The sequence below is a fragment of the Lepisosteus oculatus genome, chromosome 4 (assembly GCF_040954835.1).
Source record: "Lepisosteus oculatus isolate fLepOcu1 chromosome 4, fLepOcu1.hap2, whole genome shotgun sequence".
Classification (NCBI taxonomy): Eukaryota; Metazoa; Chordata; class Actinopteri; order Semionotiformes; family Lepisosteidae; genus Lepisosteus; species Lepisosteus oculatus.
The window spans coordinates 48,610,031-48,633,152 of record NC_090699.1 but is presented as its reverse complement, the minus strand read 5'-3'; the positions used below and the strand labels follow the sequence as shown (position 1 = coordinate 48,633,152).

Here is a 23,122-nt window from a genome sequence, read left to right as displayed (position 1 = left end):
TCACCTGCTGCAGCTCTGTGGTTTTGAATTCTTAGCAAATGACATTACAAACAGTGATGAACATCACGCTTTCTAGCCAGTGAGCCATTGCTGAAAGTTGTCTTGGTGTCCTTTACCCAGAAGCCTTAAGAGACTTACACATACATCTCTTAGAGCTGCAATATTGGGCAAAAAAATCAAGCAGAAGAAGTTATATTTATGAGAGGATAATGCAGTGGAATATGACATTTAATGCTGTCACAGGGCATCTGTCAGATTCATTCTTCTTACATTTCATTGTAACATTTTTAGATTACAGATTTTTAGTCCTTTGCAGCTCTCAGTGAATGCAAAGCATTCTACTAATATGTTCTTGAGGACCTTGCTGATGCTTAATATTCTGAGCACAAGAGGAGACAGGGCCAAAAGACATTACATTTTCCCATCATTTAGTACATTAATAAAATGAGGTTCTGCTTGCATGTGAATTTCCTGTGCCTGCCCTTGGTATCCCTAGAGTTGTTCAAAAATGACTTAATTTCTCTGGAAATATTAAGCACTTGTATGAGCTTAATTCTATATAACTGGGTATTAAGTAGCAACATTAACTGCTACATCATAACCAAAGCAACCACAGAAAATTCTGCTCAGTCATACACATAAGATGCTAATAAATAAGAATTGCAAAATAAGTATTTTTTTAAAAAATAAATCCAAAACAATTACACCAATGAAAGTGTATTTTATAATACATTATACAATTCTTTATGTCCATACTATGTATGTTATAGCGCTTCTAAAATTCATAGCTCAAAATTAAGTACTATTTTTATGATGTAATTTTCAAACATAAAAGTACTGTATAGCCATTGTTCAAAGCAGTAATAATGCACTTGACGTGCTTTTGCCCCCACAAACAATTGCCCCACAACTGGATAGTAAATGAAAAATCTGGATTTGTGTGAGTGTTTCATGGCCTACTTTGAAAGCAACACTTGTCCTAAGAGACACAGAATCCCATCTGAATTGTCTGTTTCCAAATTCAGTGTCTGTTCCTATTCGCTGTGAGGTTAGATCACCCATTTTTAGCTATCAGCACAGAAAGCAGGGGTATGGAAAACTGCATGTTGAAGGCCTGCACAAAATATTTCTAAATAGAATTTAAAGCATATTGTAGCTGTTGCTAAGGAACATATATTTCTTCTTAAAGATAAGAGCATTGTCTTTTTTGAGTGCGTAAATACAGTAATCCCTTGTTTCAGTTTATTTAGAATAAATGTAGGGAGAGGTAGTTATTCACTGTACCTGAAAAGCTCAAACAACCAATCTCAGTTTCCAAAAATGGGGAAATAAAAAAGATGATTTTGCTACTGAATTATACTTATCCTTAATTACAATGTGCATTATTGCTTAGAATTGAAACACCTAATCAAATCTAACTCAGTCATCAAAATAATCCTTCTCTATTTGGTAATATTCCTCATTGTTTACATTAATTTTGAATAAAGGTTTTTATAATTCTGTAGGTGATTGCACATTTGTGTTTAAATATTTTGTATGTAAATCAAACTCCAGTAAGGAAGAAAAAACTTGGAAAGCTAACGCCTTCTATATTTGCTTTAGCAAGTGACAAAGATTTTACTTCCAATACTAAAGATGACTGCAATGGTATTTTATGATCAGCACTGAAGACGTGTTATAAGTGCAATTATTATTAATAATAAAAACAGTTTTAAGCAAAACACAGATGTTATAGTGTAGCTGTTAGTAATAAAAAGTCTGGAATGCTGCTTAAAATTTAAATACAAATCAAAAATATGAAATAACCTGTTTTGTACAAATCACATTGTTTCTAGGTTTTGCATTGATAGGATTACTCTAAAATTGATCTAATTCCCATTACTATTGCTATAACATTACTTACTTTTTGTTACAGTATGAAATTACTAATTGCTTGAAAATGCTGGCGGGAGAGGAAAAGATATGCAAAGCTCTACTTTTCACTTGAGAGTTATTGACCAAAATAAATATTTTCCGATCAATGCAAGGACCCTAGTGCAGAATTCTGGCAGCGGACTGTTTTCTTGTGAGTGGACACCCCAAAAGTGCATTCTGCTATTCAGGACAGTATGGCACCTACTGTTGATTTCTTGTTTCTGTTCAATAAGTTTAATTACTGGGCTCAAAGAAACATGCTTTGGGAATATTGGTAAATTGAAAAGAGAAGCTTTAAGACTTGGCATTCTGGGATATTCTTAGTATTAGCTAAATGACTAATGAATTAATTTTGTTTCTTAAGAAATACAAAACAGTATTTGACAAGGCCCGGTATTTGGTATTAGAACCCTTCTTATTCTCTCTTCTGTACAACTGCTGTGATTTGAGGCTGTTGACATTACATCCCAATGTGGACATCTATCCATCCATTTTCTAACTGTTTCATCCAATTCAGGATCAAGGGGAAGCCAGAGCTCTGCCTATGCAGAGTCCAACCTAGACTGGCCCCCAGTCTGGGGCACACACACAGAGAAACACACACCTATGGTGCCACCATGCCACCAGCAGTCAAAGGCCATGACAATGTACCACAGAAACTTCTAGAATATAACCTATTATTAGTACCTGAGACCATTCCAGGTGAAAGTGCAGATAGCAAAAAAAAAGACCAATCCCATTAAGGTCTTATAGTGATAGAAGGTATTAAGAGGTAAATAACGCTGTCTAGACTTTTGTAATTGGTGGAGTCTCTGTGACATCAGGGCTGGTCAAACAAGGCAAACCATGCATTGATTTATTACCTTGTTAGCTCAGCTGTACAGTATGATGGAACAGCACTGTTTTCGTTTTCTTGCTTTGTTCTTTCTAAGAGAACTGGCTTGTGTAATAAAATTGCTCAGCCTTCACTCTGCCAGACCCTGGGTTGCCTCCTGACAGGTGTTGTGCATTGTGAGTGTGAAGCAAGTAACTGTACAATGGAGTACACATTTTTCACCGTGTAAAAATAATCAGTCTAAAAACAACCAATGCAAGTGATTCTACTACTTTTTCATTATTTAAATTCATTGGGTACAAATTACTGTTATATTACTGTAGTATATATTTGTATGTACAGTATTTATTTGTATAAAACAACAATTTTGGATCGTTAAAACTAAAAGCACCTTTTGTTATTTTCATATGTTTCTTATTCTATATTCTCATTTGTTCTTTGTGAACAATAGTGCACTTACAGTAGAGACAAAAAGTGAATTATACTGTACATGCCTAGGCAATTTCCATGCCATATCGGTTCATCAGGCCAGAGCTTATCCTGGCATCTGTTGTGTTAGGCAGGACAGTCCAGTAGAGGGATTACCTTCAACAATGCTCATCCACATTTACACAGCTGGGTGGACTAGAGTAATTGGGGTAACTCAGGGTACAACAGGTTCACAGTGGGAACAAACCCACCAGTCATGAGACCAGAGAATTACCCACAACACTTTAAGGAGGATTTTCTTTTTTATATATAGTGGATTCTGACTTAGAGATGCTCAGTCCTGAACCCATGGCTGATAGCTTTGCCCCATTATACATCTTTACAATATAATAAATCTGAGTACATTCATACAGTTTTAGTGCCCCACCTGATCCATGTGGTGTTTTTTGGTACTAGCTCAAGGCTGGTGTCACTGTTAGGGAGGAAGATTCCTGCAGCACCCAGCCTCTCAGAATGCTGCTGCAGCTTAGCCTTTCCAAGCCCTGGCATTTCGTCAGTCTAAACTCTATCATTGCAGTGTCTTTAAGTGCTGTGTTGATAATGTAAATGAAAGACACTTGGAAATGATACAGATAGCACAAATAACAAGGCTTGGATTAATTTTTTAGAAGAAGTTTGTGTATGTGGTAGATGGTTGCGCCATTTCTCAAAACTATCCACCGAATACATACAGTACCAATCCACAGACATTCTCAAAAGGCATTTAGAATTCATAGCCACTCCTGTCTTGTGACTTCACTGCTAAATATACTCTGCTGTTTTCACTTGCTTTCGACACCCAGAGATGAGCTTGTTCCTGAAGGCTGCTTCATGTTTGCCAGAAAAATTAGCCATTTATCTGCTCTTCCTTTATGTTGGCTTTGTAAACAATTTCAGTATTTCCAAGCATCAGCTGTTTTCTCTCTGAATACATTACATGTAGGTATTGTAATCAGTATTTATGGAATTAAATTTAAAGTATATCTGCTATTCCAGTGTGGAAAATAAATTCAATTTAGCACAATAATGTATCCACTAGTGAAAGCTTATCAATATTTCTTGTGAAAATTTGACACCTACTGCTGAGTGCTTTGATACATCTGAGGAGCAGGCACATGAGATTGTTAATGGGTTACATATTTTATCGTGCTTTTTTTCTTAAGCAAGCAATCAAAATGCATTTCACACCATGACCTCTATTTCTGTTGAAGGAGGTGGTGATCATTTGTTTAACTTGACCAAGGAAGGAAAATAGCTTTGAGTACTACTGGCTGGCAGGACCAATGTTTATCACAACAATTTAATCTGAGTAACCTTGAGGAAACTCAAAGCACATACTGCATCATCCATGTTGTAAATAAAAAGAAGCAGAGTAAACTGACCCAGAAAATCTAAAGAGCAAATTATATGTTGAAAGTGGAAAAAAAATCTAGATATATAAATGAATCTTAAAAATGCCAACTGTTTGTGTCTCTATGACATTTGGGCAGGAAGTTCTATACATAAGACTACTGTAGAGCCTGGTCTTCTGCAGAAGGAAAATATTCTATTGCCCACTGTGTAGAGCCTGGTCTTCAGCAGAATAGAAAGCCCTTAATCACAAGATCCCATAAGAGTTGGACAATACTCAAGTATTACATACATAAGAGCACTGTAGAGTCCTGGTCAGGGCAGTGGACTCAAATGGAAGGTTATGGTCCAAAATTCTGTGGGGGACTTGCACTTAAAAAAAACAACAAGCTAATTCAGCTTGCTCTGGTAAAATGCATACAGTAGCTGTATTAATGAGGACAAATGTTTTTTTCAAATAAAAGTATCAACTAAATAAGATAATGCAAACCTATAATCTTAAATGTGATTATAATTACACTGGAGAACCTTAAATTCCACTACTAATCTCACAGAAGGTCAGTGCTTATTGGTACAGTATGTACATCACAAAAACATCCAAGAAGCACTTTGATTACATTTATTTAAAAAGCCTATCTTTCCTGGAAGTCTTACTTTCACTCATCATGATCCAAACAAAATGCATATATGAAAAATGAGAAAGTACAAGTGTTTATTAAAAGTCAGTGTTTCTGGAAGAACAGAGTAAATTCCAAACCCTGTGCAGGTCTCCAGGCAAGGTCCGGTAGCTGAGATATCCAAAGCAGGCGATGAGGCAAAGAGGTCAGTTATTCCAGGCAGGGTCAACTCCAGGCAATAGGCAAAAAGAGAGGCAAACAAATCCGATAGAGGTGAGGTGAGGCAAGAGTAGAGAAATCCAAATCCAATGAGTTGACATTATAATAAATGCTTATACTTACACTGGGGCATTAGGACCCACATGGACTGCAGGGTGAGCACCCCCTACAGGCCCCACTAACACCTCTTCCAGCAGCAACCTTAGTTTTCCTATCCAGGTACTGACCAGGCTCACATCTGCTTAGCATCAGTGGGTTGCCAGTTGTGAGTTGCAGAGTGATATAGCTGCTGACATTGAGGGAGTCCAGACAAGTACAGAAGAAAGAGTCAAGGTGGGCTCAGGAGGCAGAAGAGATCCTAATACCAAGCAATGTTACAGGGTGAACTGAGGGTTTAAATGGTGAAGGAAGGGGTGTGTAAGGGAAATTTAATAATGTTAATTGAGACCAGATGAAGCCGTAACAGTCACAGCTTATAGTTGGCGTAGACAGTACAATCAAAGGACTGGAGGATGTTTGATTTCAGGTCTCCCTCACTTATGTCTATTGTTTCAATTACTTGGTTTAATTTAACAAATGAGCCTATGCTGCACTAAAAATGCTTATTATCAAAGTTTTTTTCTCATCATTAATTGATATGGAAAGCTATAGAGAAGCAACAAATTTAAATCAGGTGCAACAATTCTACTTACTATATTTAGAAATGGTACAGAAAGGAGATTTTTTGTCCTGCAGAAAACAGGTAAAAAATAAATCAATTGGTTCATAAATCTTCAGTTATTAAGAACTTAATTGGAATGAAAACCAGAAGGCTCTAGTGTTTTCATACTGCAATATATAAGCAATATCATCACCATTTTCTGACATACAGTAGCATATAAACACAAGGAAAACAGTTTGTCAAAGGAATCTTTTGATTTGATGTTAAGTACCTTAACAACACCCAAGGTGTTGCTGCTGGCAGTCATAAATATTTACCATCACAGACATTTTCTTTTTAAGAGGAATTATCTATGACTGTAAAGTGGTAGATTATTATATTATGTTCTCCAACATCTGAGGCCTCCTAAGTATTGACAAAAATAAACTTCTCATGCTGACAGAGAGGCTGAATTAATTCATGTGGAGTATTTTGCACTATGCATGCTCATGTTCATGTAGGGTGTGGCCTGCAGTTCAAGAAAATGACTGTTTGTCAGTTTTGATTAGCTAGTGAATTAACTCATGTACTACTGCTATAAAAATATCTTCTACGGATTTATACATTTATACAAGAATTAAGAAAAGAGATAGATTTCTGTTTTCTTATGTCTCTCATTTTCAGCACATTTTATAGAAACAATGCCCACCGGCTTTAACTGATAAAAATACAGTCGTATTCAATTTTATTTTGATTTTATGATACATATTGCATATCTAGAGTGCTCTCCAATTTATATTGAATACATTGATTCCCCCTAAGAAAGTGTGCTGTAAAACTGTGACTTTATTCAAACAAGTGGAACCTACATTTTGGAATTCTGTGAAATCCAGTGAGGAATAAAATACTATATGATAGAATGGTACAGTATGTGCTTTGTCAAGGTAAGATCCTTGCATTTCATGACACGGCACACAGCACAGTCTCCCCAGGACTTGTGGACTGCAGTTGCCAGATGGCTGCCCTGTGCAGCTGAATGAAGCCTCCTGGGCTGCAGGAGGCTGAGTCTGGGCCCATCAGATAGAGTGCACTAGCTGACTAAAAATAGAACAGAAGCAGCCTGCCATTCAGTTTCTAGCTTTGCTGAAAATCCTACTCTGCTACATAGTCCTGCAAAATTCCTATCAATTTCATGGTGCAATACCATCAGATCATTTTACAGTACCTGGTGCGAAGCTGTGACACATGGATGTGTTGTTTCTTTTAATAAAAATGTCATGTACTGACTTCCTGTTATCTTAACAGCATGACGAATATGTTAGAATTTTCACCTTTTCAATTACAGTGGTTTGCTGAAGGTCTGTATCTTCTGCTGCAATAAACCATAAGGGATAGTCATTATACAGCATTTTGGGTTTAAATATGAAAAATAGAAAGTTGTAAGGTGACATTCTCAAAGACTAACATTGCGTACTGTACCTAACATTAACCGTAATATAACATTTACGGCTTTAGTAGCATCTTTAGTGCAAGAGTTTCAGGCAGAATTCACCAATCAACCCTGTTCAGCAATGCTTTGAAAATAGTATTTTCTGCTTGTTAATAAAAAGCAGGTCACATTCATCACAGCCTTTGTCACCACATATGTTACAGGAATTTGTTAAGTGAAAACAGCCCTTTTCATGTTTCACTCAGCTTAGCTGGACCACTGCGTTGAATAAATTCAAAACAAGTGAGAAAGTTTCATCGCTTTTCAAGAACAAGTGTTGAATTTTTTTAGTGTAGGAGATCCCCATTTGGATGACTGTTTAAAGACTTTAACAAACAAACACTCCTTTATCTCTGGCAATATATTTGCAGTTTTAATTTAATAAAATATTTAAATCAAGCTGTAGAGTGCTGCTTTGGGACTGGTAGTAGACCTCTTTGTTAGTTAAAATGACTTTTTTCTAGGGGCATATTAACCCCCTGAAAATAGTGAAAATTACCAGTGAGCTTTTTTAGAAATGCAAACATGCCAAGTAATCAAACTTGACTCCAGTTCCTTAACAGATTTTTCAATCAGGATGAATTCATATATCAGATTGGTGCAATTTCTTAATAACACAGTATGCACAAACACCCCCTGGAAATGCCCAAATTAATGAGAGTGTCCCTGCGCTCCTCCTCCCCAGTTCATTATTCTGCAGTGAAAGAAATATGAAAGTAGAATTATAATTCTTGCAGAGACACCTTACCAAATAGAAAACAATTCAAATTCAGAAATATGTATTTCAATATTTTGCAAAGCAAAGAGGCAAAATTATATGGCAACTGCTCTGTTGAAGCAGTGTGCATTGATGTGGTGATCCGAATAGACGGCAGCGATTTTCATCACGCTTCCACAAACATCTTGAAGTCTCTACAGCTTCTGCTCTGAACTTCAGCCTAAGCACTCACCTTCTTGAAGAGAGGAAGGTACAGGAGGACCTGATTCAAGTATTAAAAATCCTCAAAGGCACTGACAAAGTCAGCCCAGTGAACAGAATCAACAGTGTAACACTAATTAGAGGATACATGGGAAGTACATTTTAAACTGGAGTCTGGAATGAGCCACTCAGCCATGTTGTTGGAAGTCTATATCCCTGGCTTCTTTCAAGAAATGGCCGCATGAAATTCTCATATCATTTAACAACTAGAAGCCAAATTACACAGATGGGAAAAATAGTATCTTGCTTGCTGCTGTTCTTATGTTCTGCTTGGCTGCTTCTGTTTGTAGTTGTGCACCTACTGCTTTTATTTCTTTCATTTTCGGCTTGTGTGACCCATATATAATGTATAAAAAAGTATGTTTCTGTTTGAATGCTTTTTTCTTTGGCTTTTACCATACCCAGCCTGTCTGTCTTAACCAAATTCATTATGTCTCACTGACTCAGCTGCATATTTCAATTCTAGCTGAATGAGTCAGTCATTTAAGATTGTTAGTGATGTGAAGTACTTCTGACCTCTCCAGGTCCCATTTAAAGAACTTCATTTGCATCAGTGCTAGGAAGGTTCTTGGCATTCTACCACCTACAGCTGATGTATTCTTTATGGAATGTGATGTGCTTCAGTGAAATAAAATGCATGGTTTGCATGAGCTGTTTAAACTCTGCTTCCTTTTATTTTTAAAACATTAGAGAATAATACTTGCACTCATTGAGAACTGAATATGACTTCAATCATAAGAGAGACATTGTAAATAACCTGTAATAATATTTGATGGTTTCTATTACAAAATATTGGTTCTCCTTTTACTATTTTCTATCATTGTTATTCAATGGATCAGAATGGAGAAATTCAATTAGTTCAATTTCAATTATTATTGAAAATATTTCCAGTCCGAATACCACCACTGAACTATACTGAAGCACAAAAGTTCAACATATCAAGTCTAATGGATTTTAGTCATATATTGTGAACCTTAATTTAGCCAGGTAAGTCAACGACGAACACATTTCAATTTATAATGACAACAGCAGTGTCACTTCTGGGATTTGACCTTCCAACCCTTGCAGGTCAGCTCTAGAGCCTAAATCACTATTCTCCAACTGCTCTCTTTGCAACATAAATATCTAACAAAAGCACAGAACATTTGAACAAATACACAGACCCAAGCATTTTGATACATTTTCAACATTAGAAGGGACATGCTGGGAAAATAGACAGATTTCAAAGTTAGTAACGGATGTAACTTCCTTTAGTATTAACATAGTTCTTCCAGAGTTGTTGCCTACTTCTGATGAGCCTTTGGAAAGACAGCTTTGGATTATTATTCTTCCTGTGAAACCTCTGACAGCTGGTGAAGGGTGTCTGATTGTATGTTGACTCTTAAGTCTACTGCTTTTGGCATTCGTCAATGGATTCTAGGGATGTTCTGCAAAACCTGGCCAAGACAAGACCTTTCTATTGTTTCAGAACTCCATGCCATTGCAACCTAAGCACTGCATGGTCTTGTTTTAACCTACTGGAAAATGAACACATCTAGAGAGGCTTGCAGGAATGGAAAATCATCAGTGTACCCTCGAGGGGTACATTTGCCCTCAATCTGCACCAGTCGTGTCTTGTATTCTTGTATTTAAGAAGATCCTACTTACATGACCAAACTTTCACTGACCCGTCTCTTGGTTTGAGCAACACTCACCATGATGCCCTAGACACATTCTTTTCTATCAGGTCCATCAAGGTCAAAACAGTATTTTTTGGTGAGTAAAATACCCCACCTCTCTCTCTGCCACTACAGCAGATCTTCTGCCCCTACAGAGGGTAGCAATTTAATTCCTTAGTAGTGAATGTTCATCCCTTGAGAAACTGAATGGGCTGAATGGGAAAGTCATTTTGCTAATATGCAGGCTGTTGCTTGGTGGAATCTCATGTGCTTAAGGCTGCAGTCTGAAAATCATTATACAGATAGACATGCTGGTCCTGTTCCGATATGATGATCCTTTTCTTTCCAAGATGTGGCCCGTGCCTCTCAGGGCCTGTTTCTTGGCTTTTCGGGGCTAATCTGTGTATTGACATCTTGTTCCCTAGGCAGTTTCTGTCTCAGACAGGCATCCCTTAATCATGCTGATAGCAACTACTGTATACTCTTTATTATTGAAGTGGGGCATGGTCGTATCTTTTGCTATTCTTCTGTTAATTGAAATAATGTTTTCATTTTTAATCAGCTTGTTTTGGCAGTTTTAACTCAACTCAAGTACCAAATGATAATACAACAGTATATTTATGATATCACATGACTAGAGCCCAACATCTTGTTATTTAAAAACAAACATCCCATGTATTGACTACAGGTCACCACCAATAATTCAGTGTTTTCAATTGTGTCTTGAAAAAAAGCTATCATGTGAAATAATGTAATTTCCCAAATATGATATCGGTTTCTGTATGCGAGAAAGTAAAAGATTTTCTCTGTAAAAAGCATTCATTGAGCTAATGATGTTTTACAGTTTCATTTTGCTTCAGTATTGATAATATATTTACTCATTCAATTTAGTCCAAAATCACTTTTTTGATCTGATTAGTTAGGGATTGACAAAGTGGTACTGTAAATAGCTTAAGGAAAGCACAATAATTGTAATTTTATATCTATATTTTGTTATTTATTTTTATTGTTCTTTACACATAAGATTAACAAGACAGAAACTAAAAGAAAAAAATAGCAAAAATGTAGGTTAAGATACTACTTTTGGGATTTAATTTGCAGCCTACTAGGATACAGAAAGAACATGAATGCTGTACCTGCTTCTGTTGAACTACATTGGGTCAACATTAAAATGGATCCTGGGAGAGGGGCAGTCAGTCCATTGAATCCTTCAGCTCTGTAGTGAGAGACAAGGACACAGATGGGAACGGAGGTCAGATTGAGAGGTTTTTTGTGTGTCAGGTTATTGACAACTTAATGTGAATTCCAGCTTCACTGACACAGCTGTGAGATATGAACTGGATTTATTCTGGAATAGATATTGCTGCTAAGATTCTGTGATGGGACTATATTTTTCAACAAAAATGTTGTTGTTTTTTTTAAACCTCAGATGTAACACTCATTCTCATGTTCGTACTACATGTGTGTAATCCCATAATAACACACTGAGACATGCTTTCAAATTCAAAGGCAAAGTCATTTCATGTTGCATTGGGGTTTGGTTTCTTGAATTACAGTACTTCAATGTATTAATTGATTTGGTCCTATTCGTGTAACTCATTGAGTGGAATAAACCAAATAGATATATTGCTGTAAGGATACAGTATAGTAATATAAATCCCATAATTCACCCTCAGTTCAATTACAGTACATTTCCATTAAACAATCTCTTGCAGCTGGTAGAAACAGATATACTTCATTTGCCAAAGCAGTACTGTCCCCTTTCTTATATTCTTATGATCAGTAGGCTGACTCCCGCTTACAATGTACCAGTCCAGAAACACAGCTGTCAAGTTACCCAGTGCTTCCCATACAATAATGATTATACTGTAGGCTGTTTACAGTTATCACTACAAGCCACTAATTAGAACAATTTGAACCCAGGCGACAAGATGAACTAAAAATGTTCTACAACAGCAAACTTGGATATGGATAAAAAATGATAATAAGGAAATTAATTCCAGTGTTTTCAATTGTGTCTTGAAAAAAAAGCTATCATGTGAAAGAATGTTAAATCCCAAACATAACAGCAGTTGCTGTATGTACAGGTAACAATGTAAAAGGTAAAGATATCCTCTGCAAGTACTGTTGCTTTTATCATAATGGGAATTTTTATTTCTGGTTCTACCAATTTGTATAAAAAAATTAGTAAGAAGTTTTGATTGGTGTTCAAATGTAACAGAATGCTTTACCAATTAAGTGATTTTAAGCTCTCGTATTTTCCCTGTCCTATGAAAGGAAGAATACTATCATTACTGTGTGTTAAAAGTTTTAAACACAGTATTGAAGAAAAGCTCCAAGAAATATACTGTAAATCTAGCTGATTTCCCAGGCCTTGTAGTGTCTCTTAGAGGTTAAAGAGCCTATATGGTGGTGAAGTGGACATACCTTTGGTTTTGTAACAAGAAGCTTATGGGTTCAAAACCTGTGTGTTTCTGAATGACATTCATCAATCAGATTTCTTTTGTAAAATACCTCATAAATAGTGTCCAATCTTCTAACACCTCTTTGGGATCTCTTCTTTACTTTTTAAACCCTCCTCTTGCCTCTCGCTCAGATGATTTTCCTTCCTTCTTCTTGCGCACAATAGCTGTCATCCACAAGTTATTCACTGATTTCACCCCCTACCCTCCTGGGACTTCTCTTTCCTACCCTTTGTCTCAACCTTCAAACCCCCCTCTCTCTAGAGTAGACATCTCATCTTTGCCCTGGGCCTATGAACCAAACACCTGCATTCAGGACCCTCTATCCACACACCTTTTCCAGGCTGCTGCCCCAGATCCCTTTCCTTATATCATCTTCCTCAATGCCATTCTTCTCTCTGGCTGTTTTCCCTCTCTGTTTTCCCTTTCCCTCTTTATTATAAAAAATCCCTCCTCGAACCCCTTCTCTTGAGAGCTATATCTCTCGTTTCTACTTCCTCTCTAAAACCCTTGAATAGGATACATACCACCACACCAACCTGATTTTCTCTCAGTTATCATTGCCTTTTAATCAGGTCATGCAGCTTCTTTCTCATTGCATCACGTTACACTGTGGGTCATACTGTCCTTTTGCCAAAACCTGCTGACCTTTGAATTCATTGTCACTGCTGAAGCCTGATTCCCCTCCTTCCTTCCTTATCACTTTGATTTATCAGTTCTCCTGGCAAAGCTAACTCTCTGCACCTCACTCTCTACTGCTGCCCCCCAAGGGCTCTGTGCTGGATCCCTTGATGTTTTTTCTCTATACCCACATCTTGGACCTCTGTTCTCCTCTCATGGCATTTCATAACAAGCTTCTATGCAGCTAATTCTATAATTCTATGCAGCTAATTTCCTTATACCCTCGTCTCCTCTCATGTTAATGCCTATCAGCTATTTTACCCTGGATGCCATTATCCCAAAGTGAATCTCTCTAGGTCTGACCTCCATTCATCTCTTCCTCTTCTATTGACTGCTCCTTCTCTATTCCTTTTGGCGCCATTACCCTCTCCTCCTCCTCTTCCCATAATCTTTTTGTTATTCTTGGCTCTTCACTCTCCTATTCCCATTACATATCGAATTTGTACCTCTCATGCTGCTTCTTCCTCAGCAATATCCACACAACCCTCCCCTTTCTCACTAACTGCTCTCTACAACTTCTAGTTCAGGTCCTGGTGCTCTTCTTCCTGGAATATGGTAACCCCCTCCCAACACTTTTTTTCCTTTTCCAGCTTATTCAGGATTCTGCCTCTTACCTGCTCTTCTCTACTTCATTTCCCTCTTTCCATTCCATTACTTCAGCCCCTCAATTGACTCCCCATAGCTGCATGTTCCTATTTTAAAACAGTTGTTCTTGCCTATTTCTTTCTGAACCACCCTGCCCCAGTCTTACGCCAGTACAGTATATCCCAATACCTCCTCTTTCATCACCGGTAGTGCCTGTTCATCCTCATCCTTGTCTCCACTGTGCTCACTCATTGACATCTTTCCGTTGTCTAAGTAGATTAAACTAACACTTCTATTAAATTTTACCACCACATGATACTGCAGTGTGCTCAGTGGCATGCCTTCTTTACTGTAATCATTAATTCCTTACCTGCACAATGTTAACCATTTAATGGACATTCTTTTGTCTCTGCACTGTTCAGGTGTCACACTAACACATGCCTGCCTCAATGTCTTTCTGTTCATTTATATTTTACATGTTTTTCTTTGTAAAACAGTAATTCAATGTTTGCCTTTTTGTACTCACTTTCTGTGTAATTTGATATTTTCTAGACTTCCCTAAGCCAGTTTTGATAAAGGTGTCAACAAAAACATTAATAATAATGCATTGTCATCTTCTCACATAGCTAAGTGAAAAAATACTGTGTGATCAACATGTAAAAAATATGTTATAGGTAGTTTTCATGGTGAGAAAGGACATTCATCAGTTATACTGTACTGCTATTTGTATCCCATGAGAATGCTTGCTGCTACTAGGCTGAAGGAAATGGAAGGAGAAGCTGTTGTGTTCCACCTCACAGTGCATCTCTAAACCCTTTCTATTGCTTTCTCTGTCCTTCCTGTGGCCACGTGTCTACGATGGCCTCTCCTGCAGAGAGTTTTGTTCCCTGCTCTGATTTGTGAGTTTTAATCTCTGATTTTAAAACATGCTGCCTGAATTGTCCATTCCTACATAGAAATACCTAAGGCTTGCAAATGTCTTTTTTCTCTCTTTTTTTGCTATCTAGCTGCAGCCTGTGAATCTGTGAACTATGAAATAGGATTTCAATTATTAACGAAAGAACCATCAGCTTGACAAAGCCTTCCAATTCCCCAGTGCCGCCTTAAATAGCTCAGCATGCTTCGTTTTAGACAGTTTCTTTGCTGTGAGCCGAGTTCATTTGATATTTAGGGGGCTTTCTGGTATGGTAGGTGGAATCAATATAGCATATCTACTAAACTAAGAGCAATTTGCATTGGAGGCAGAAATGACTATAATATATGTAATGGAAACAGCCATTTTGACATAAGAAAAGAGATTTCTTAGATTATTAAAGTAAAAGTAAAAAAGCAGGACTAGTAATTTTGTATACAGTAAAATTATGGTACTTCAGCTGCCCATTTTCTTATCCTGCAGGGGGAAATTGCATCATTTATTTTACTAATTGTCATTTTTTATTTATATGTTGTAGACAATATGATGGCACATTTGCAAGATGAAAGGCCTTAAATATTTAAACATTTTCCAAAGAATAACATAAAATAGAAAGTAATTTTTTCCTCAAATTTCTTTGTTTCAATCCCATAGGGATGTACTGAGGCACTGTTGCGTCTTAATTTACATGCAAACATCTTAGGGTGGTTACTGTCAAGGAATAAATCAATACAGAGGTCCCGTATTTGGGTTCCTAGCCTTCAGCTCCTTCATTGTGTCAGCTACTACAAATTGCTTGCATGTGCTGAATTTAATATTAATTATTAATATGAGAACACTGTTGAATTTTTCAGTATTTTATTACTCTGTGCCTGAATATAGGCTAACAGCTGTCAGGAAATGCAGAGCACTTCTTCTGATACTCAGATGTAAGCCATCAGTAAGAAATTTTCACTTTAATATGTATCTACTAACTGTTACCTATTTATTAACTTTTCAATGATCTCCAAACTAAATGTAAAACACAAAGGGTGCTTATTCACATGGGCATTATATCTGTGGCTATATTGTAGAGAAAGGTTTTTCATTCTAATGTTGATTTTTTAATAAAGCAAACACTAACAATGTGCTACCCAAGAGTAGTACAGCCTGTGGTTTCCCATCAAATACATGACTATTCCTAGCCTGAAGCTAAAAGGATAATATTAGAAAAAGCCCCGCATGTTACCCACACTGTATTTTTACAAGGTTTGACAAATGCTGTTTTTAGTCACGTAATCTGTTAACATTAGATCTCATCGATCTACATACAAGGCATCTGTGACGCCCAGTACACCTAGAGGGCGCTCTATTTCTCTCCTGTTCCTAGTTCCCTGTGATTATTCATGTCTTTCTGGTCTGTCTTGTGTAGCCTATTCGTGCTTTTGCTCTACTCCTCGCTCAGCATTGAGGTGTCCTGAAACCCGCTCAGCACCAGGTCATCCTACGTCTGCTACCTGAGGGCATAGCATACGGCATTTCCTGAACAGCTGAGCCTTGGCTAACCCCCGTTTTGCCGCTACGCATAGGGTCTTTTTCGCTCTCCTGCCATTTCACGGTTCGTCTCTTCAGATATACGTGATAGCATCAAAGAAACTATTTACAGGGATCAGACTTTATGTATGAAAGTAATACTTACAGAGAAAGCATTAGTATTATTGTATTAAGTTGTATATTGATTAAGTATTGTTATATATTAAATTTGAACTCCATACAAAATATATTTTGTCCTAAAGTTGAAATTTTGTCATACAGTATACCAGATATACTGTACTGTATGTGGGACGTGATCTTACAAATGATCAAAGGGAATTTTCTGGTTTTCTGTAATTAAAATCTTGATTAGTATTTTTTTTAGGACAGAAACACAAGATAAAAAGACAAGGAAAAGAGAGAAAAGTAGGAAAACAGAGAAACAGTAAGACAAAGAGGAAAAAAAGAAACACTATCACCATTCTCTTGCTCAAAGCTTGAGCCATAATCTTGTTCAATCTGGATACAGTTTCTAGATACAGTACAGTAGGTAACTTGAACCTCATTATAAAGAGATTGCTGGCTTATACCGTATATTTTAGGAAATTTTGATTTCCTCTATTGCGGAATCTTCAGGCTAAAGACTTCTTGTAGATGGTGATTTTTTAGAGTAAGGAGATATATTCCCATTTATTTTGGGGCATCCATGTTGTACGAAGAGAGATTTACACTTGGATTGTATTCTTTCATTTAGGATACAGGGTATTTCCAGGACTAGTATTTTGTGGGTCTGTAGAATTTAGGCCTCTGTAATGCATTGTTTTGTGTATAGTTGTGTGTTGTCTAGATTATTTAGTTGTGTTATTGTTAATAAGAACTGCAACACTGATTTATTACTCTTTATGTGCCAGAGAATAAAGACCTCATGTGCCTCAGACTTTACTTACCACTCAGTTTTTTTTGCTTATTTTAAATTATTTACATGCTTTTGTTTCCCTATCTCTATTTTACTGATCCTGTATTTTGCAAAAATATAAAAATATTTGTTTTATTTTTTTTTTGATAAAGTTTTATTTTTGAATTATTCTGTACTGGATTGCAAGCAGTAGCTCTCTTTAGTCCTCACACAATAATTTAAAAATCATGGGGACAGACTTTGATTGATAGTCCTAAAGCTTGGGCAGATGTCTTAGATTGTAATAATTAAGATAAAAGTGTTATTTGCACTGCAATATGATTTTGGAATAGTACTTTTTGTGGGTGTTAAGCGCTGGCTCCAAGCTCATTGACATTTCCATGTGAAATGCTTTTAAAAATTGCACAGCATGCTTTAGAGAAGCATTTTCTCATTACAATCCCCAGGTTAAAAATACTCAAATTCTCTCGAGTATTTATTTGTGTAATAAGAAACTACAGAGAAAATTGTTAATTGTAATTCTTAATTGGCATATTTGAGAATATATTTGGTTGGTCCCATTTGGACTGATCTTTTTTACTACAGTGACCAAAATAGTTCATCAGTTACAATGTTTACAAAGTCTGATCTGAAGAAAACAGATTGGAAAACTTTTGGTTGCATACATTGTGGGTGTCCATATAGCTTTGATGAGACTTTTATATTGTTACAATGGAAGGGTGTAAACAAACTGAACAGATGTAGCAAATATTTAAATACTGTAGCTACCCTACATCAAGAACTTGCAAGCACATTCTATGTTAACAATCACACACCCCTTCTGTAAGGAAACACTGAGCAGTAACATATGTAGGGATATTACATTCATCACAGTAAGGTACAGTAGTAGAGTAAAGAAATTGACAAAAACTTAAAAAGACAGATAGACTGTATTTATTTATATTTTTCACAAAATGGCACATACAGTACCTGGGCCTATCCTTGCATGGAACCAATAAACAAATCTAAATTCTGCAATTGAGGCAGGTATTCCATGAAGAAAAGAACCAATTACACACCTCATTAAACAGACACTAAATAATTGGAATCTTACTTCCAATCCCAAATTGAACATCAGTATACAAAATAGAGAATACTGTATCTCAAAAAGGGCTACTCATCCCCACAACTATAGGACTGCTGTCCCTTTCTTCAGTTCTAGGGTCTATATCCTTCAGTGCTCATATTACCTGGTATATTACTATTAAGCTAAGAAAAGTTCAAGAAGGTGGCATCCTTACCTCTAAAAGGTGGAAACTCCCTCACAGTGCTGTTTCTTTTTTGGTTGGAAGATCTTGGACAGGATCACTTTGAATTATGGGTGGTGTTTCGCAAAGCACTTTAGTCCTCACACAATAATTTAAAAGTCACTGGGACAGACTTTGATTGTTAGTCCCAAAGCAAGGGCAGATGTTGTAGACTGTAATAATTAAGATACACTGTTATTGGCACTGCAATATTATTTTGGAATCATTACTTTGTGCGGGTGTTAAGCGTTGGCTCAGAGCTCAGAGCTATAATAATTGGGCCAAATTTAGTCCAATTAACAATTTGGGAGTAACATTATTTTTGCAGAAACTTGTGAGGTCTGCAGTAAATGTGAAGCAAGCTTGGTTGTGGATGAATCCTGACAAGTTTCATTTCATCTTAGCTTTACGCAGGAAGGGCAACATAGCAAATGAAATGGTGCTGGGTTTTTTGGTCTGTATAGAAATCCTATTTTGACAATTGCATCATGTTAGTAATGGTATAATCCTATCTCCCTTGTATTTTGGAGTTAATTAGCTAAACAATTAAGGATCTGGGGCTGTTGATAAGCTGGGGGGAAGGATATAAAAATATTTGTCAAGGTCAAATCTAAAGCAAGTTTTAGTCGGTACAGACGTTCTCAAAAAGTGCTTTTTTTAAAAGGAGGTTTGAAAACATGGGTTAGGCTGCCATCTTGGTTGGTGGAGGCCCTCTTTTTTGTGCACAAATTATATGACTTATCTGTTTAAATTTGCATACAAATATTATGTGACCAACTGTATATGTGTTTTTTCACATTTGCCTCTCTAAAACACATGTGAGCAAAAATAATCCTTTCAGATGTATTTAAATTATTTACCCTTGAAGTTTCTGAGTGACAGTGCCTGCACAGCAGCATTGCTGTAGGATGAAGAAGGCACTTTAGTACTGGAAATCACTTCCTTCCCTAATTTTGAAAGTCCAATTGCTGTAGTACATAGACTTACTTTGCACACCGTGCTACATTTGATACAAATCACTGTCTTTGCATGAGACACTTTTTCCATTGCTAGGACACTTTGCGTGCTGCCTTTTTCCAAGTACAGATGTAATGAAAATCTGGCCCAATGTTGGTGACCCCTATTTATTAAATTCAATTCAACTTTATTGTCATTAAACTTACACAGGTGCATAGTATAATGAAAAGTGTTTCTCATTAGTCACTCAGGTGCAGTATATAAATAGGACAGAAGATAAGACAATAGACAGTTACACAATAGCAATAATAGTAACATAACATAAATAACATATAATCAAGTAATCGAAAACTGAAAATTTAACATGACAAAAACAGTGCAAGGTAATTCTTGGAACAGTGCAAAAAAATAGTGTGGTTAAAAGTAGTATGGTTAGTTAATATTAAATATTATTATGCCTGTTACAATTTTACTGGGCTATCGAGGGGACAGTACAATTTTGGCTTATATGTGTGTGTGGTGGTGTAGGAGTACAGTGGTTGTGGGTACAGGAGGATGTTAGGAGAGATCATAATAAGGTGGAAGGGAGTGGGGGCGTCACCAACTTGACAGCTCTGGGGAAGAAGCTATTTTGGAGTCTAGTTGTGTGCGACTGGAGTGACCGGAACCTTCTGCCAGATGGTAGGGGAATAAACAAGTTATGACTGGGGTGAGTGGGGTCAGACATAATTTTGGTGGCTTTTTTCAGACTCCTGGTGTTGTATATTTCCTGGATGGATGGTAAGGCACTGCCGATGATGTGTTGGGCAGTTTTGACCACCCGCTGTAGTACCTTATGCGGTGCAGTTGCCGTACCAGACTGTGATGCAGCTGGTCAGTATGCTCTCCACCGTACATCTGTAGAAGTTGGTGAGGATCAGTGGGTGTAGGTGTATTTTCTTCAGCCTTCTCAGGAAGTACAGCCACTGTTGTGCCTTCTTGATGAGACTGGAGGTGTTCAGTGTCCATGTAAGGTCCTTAGAGATGTGAACGCCTAGGAATTTGAAGTTATTCACCATCTCCACCGCAGACCCTTCTATGTAGATGGGGGAGTGAACTTTTCCTTGTCTTCTGAAGTCAACAATCAGCTCTTTGGTTTTGCTGATGTTGAGACATAGGTTGTTGGTTCGGCACCAGTCTGCGAGTTGTTTTATCTCCTCCCTGTAGGCAGTCTCATCGTTGTCAGTGATCAGGCCCACGACTGTGGTATCGTCAGCATACTTGGTGATGGTGTTTGTGCTGAACTTAGCAGTACAGTTGTGGGTGAACAGGGAGTAAAGCAGTGGACTGAGCACACAGCCTTGAGGGGCGGTGTTAAGGGTGAGTGTGTTGGAGGTGAGGTTGCCAATCCTGACAGTCTAGGGTCTGCTGGTGAGGAAGTCTTGGATCCAGCTGCAGAGGGTTGTATCTAAACCTAGAGCCCTGAGTTTGGTAGAAAGTTTTATGGGTATGATGGTGTTAAATGCTGAGCTAAAGTCAATGAACAGCATTCTTGTATAGGTGTTCCTTTTATCCAGGTGGGTTAGTGTGGTGTGTAAAGCTATAGAGATTGCATCCTCTGTCGAGCGGTTTGTGCGATAGGCAAACTGGAGAGGATCCAGTGTTTCTGGAATGCTGGCTTTAATGTGCGGAATAAGTAGTTTTTCAAAGCACTTCATTATGATGGGGGTGAGTGCAATAGGGCGGTAGTCGTTTAGGCATGTGGGGGCTGATTTTTTCGGTACTGGCACAATGGTGGTTGTCTTGAAGCAGCTAGGTACAGTGGCCTGGGCCAAGGACATGTTGAAGATGTCGGTACAGACATCAGCTATCTGCCAGGCACATACATGTTCAGTCTGTTATAGTCTGTTCCTCAGGATTGCTCTGAGAAAAAGCCTCACTATGGTGGCTCTCTTAAAAAGAAAATGCAAGACACTAATGTACTTTGCATCATAATCACAATGACTTCACAATTATTTTGCCTATGTCTCAACTGTTATGCTAACCTACAGTCTAGTGGTAGTGGTGGAACCCTGCACGAAGAATGGCTTCAAACTCACATTCCAGCTCAAATATGACTTTGTTCTGACTTTGAGCTTGATAATCAGGCATTTAAATATTTTCAATAGTTATTAATGCTTTGCATGGTGTTTATAATCTTGTCTTATGTGTTAATTTTAAAATTAGCCAGGCATCACTAATTTAATGAAGGTGTTAATGTGTCATTAACAGGAGGCATGTCTTCTGCCTATTCGAACATGGATAACTGATCCATCATTTTACATCTCTTTGTAGAATGATTTTAACATTCCATCTTATTTTATTTTGTGTTTAAAGTGTCATGTGACTAAAAAAATATAAAAAATTGACACAAAGCGCTTTTAAAGTCACTTTGATGCAAACTAAACTAAAATTTAATTTGTTTATAATTTCTTACTTTTATAGGTTGAGAATCACCTATAATTTTTTTATATACTGTACCTTTTGAACCAATTGTTTTATCAATTTATTTTAAATGTGCAGTCCTGGTATCAGGGGAGGGATGAGGACTGCGTGCACCCCCCTCCAAAGCATATGGGACTCCTAACCCTACAGTATGGGACTCAGCCCAAGGTGCACCCCTTCCCAGAAAAATTGTCATGGCTGCATAATAAACACAGTGGGGCCTTATAAGTGGATTAGTTTGTTCTTGGTTTGGTTAGGTCATTCATTAGTCCCTATTTCCTTAGTTTCTCTGAAGGAATTTGCATCACAAATGTTTCACAAATTCTTCTCCCAGCTGACAATTTTTTTTTAAATATACAGTAACTGAGGAGTAGAGATGGCACTCAGTGGCCAATATTAAATAAAATCTTCAACTCATCTGCTAATTGCAGAAACCACTGGAAGTTTTCCAAATGCATAAAAACCTTGCCATCAATTTCTGGATTTATATTTTGCAAGAGTAAGTGGGCTGAAGCTTTTAATTGTTCAGGGAGAGAACATGTCACTTTTGCTGCAAAGAGAAACATTAAAAAGCTAAAGTAAAACAACTCTATTTTGAATGTATTTAATCTTTTTTAAATCAATGATACATGACATCCATCCACTGCACCAAAAAAGAAAACCTTATTCTTTGCACACAAGAATCTATAAAGTATTAAACACACTGATGAAACCCAGGGATGAATGTCAGCAGCTGGTCTTTGGAATACAATAAGAAAAAAATAGTCTCACACAAAGAACACACAACAGAGGACTGTCACATTATTGTTGATAGTTCATTTGGAAACAAAAGCAGGCAAGTTCTATCCAAATATTTTCAAGTGAATTCATGGTGAACTTCCAGGTCACACCCTTTCAGAAATGCTCAGTGCTGAATGTGATGTGACATGTACATGACTCATTTGTGACAAATCACAGCACTCTGCAGTATTGCTAGGTACTTGAGACATTTAATAGTGAACCTTAGGTTGTGTTGTTTAATTGGAGACAGGAAAAACAGAACTAAATGACCTAATTGGCACATGTGTTACTGCTGCAATTGATCATGTATTCTTGGCCCATCACATGTTCTTCTAAATATCCTTTTAAAAAAGAACACAGTAAAGGTTTTTTCTTTTCTGTTGTGCTTCTTGGTAGAT

General features: G+C 37.2%; 1 protein-coding gene across 24 annotated transcripts in view; it reads left to right on the top strand.

The window, feature by feature from the left end:
- Nucleotides 1–23,122, top strand: part of cadpsa (Ca2+-dependent activator protein for secretion a) — a 134,888-nt gene that overhangs the window by 25,069 nt on the left and 86,697 nt on the right. The gene's annotated exons all lie outside the window — the stretch shown is intronic.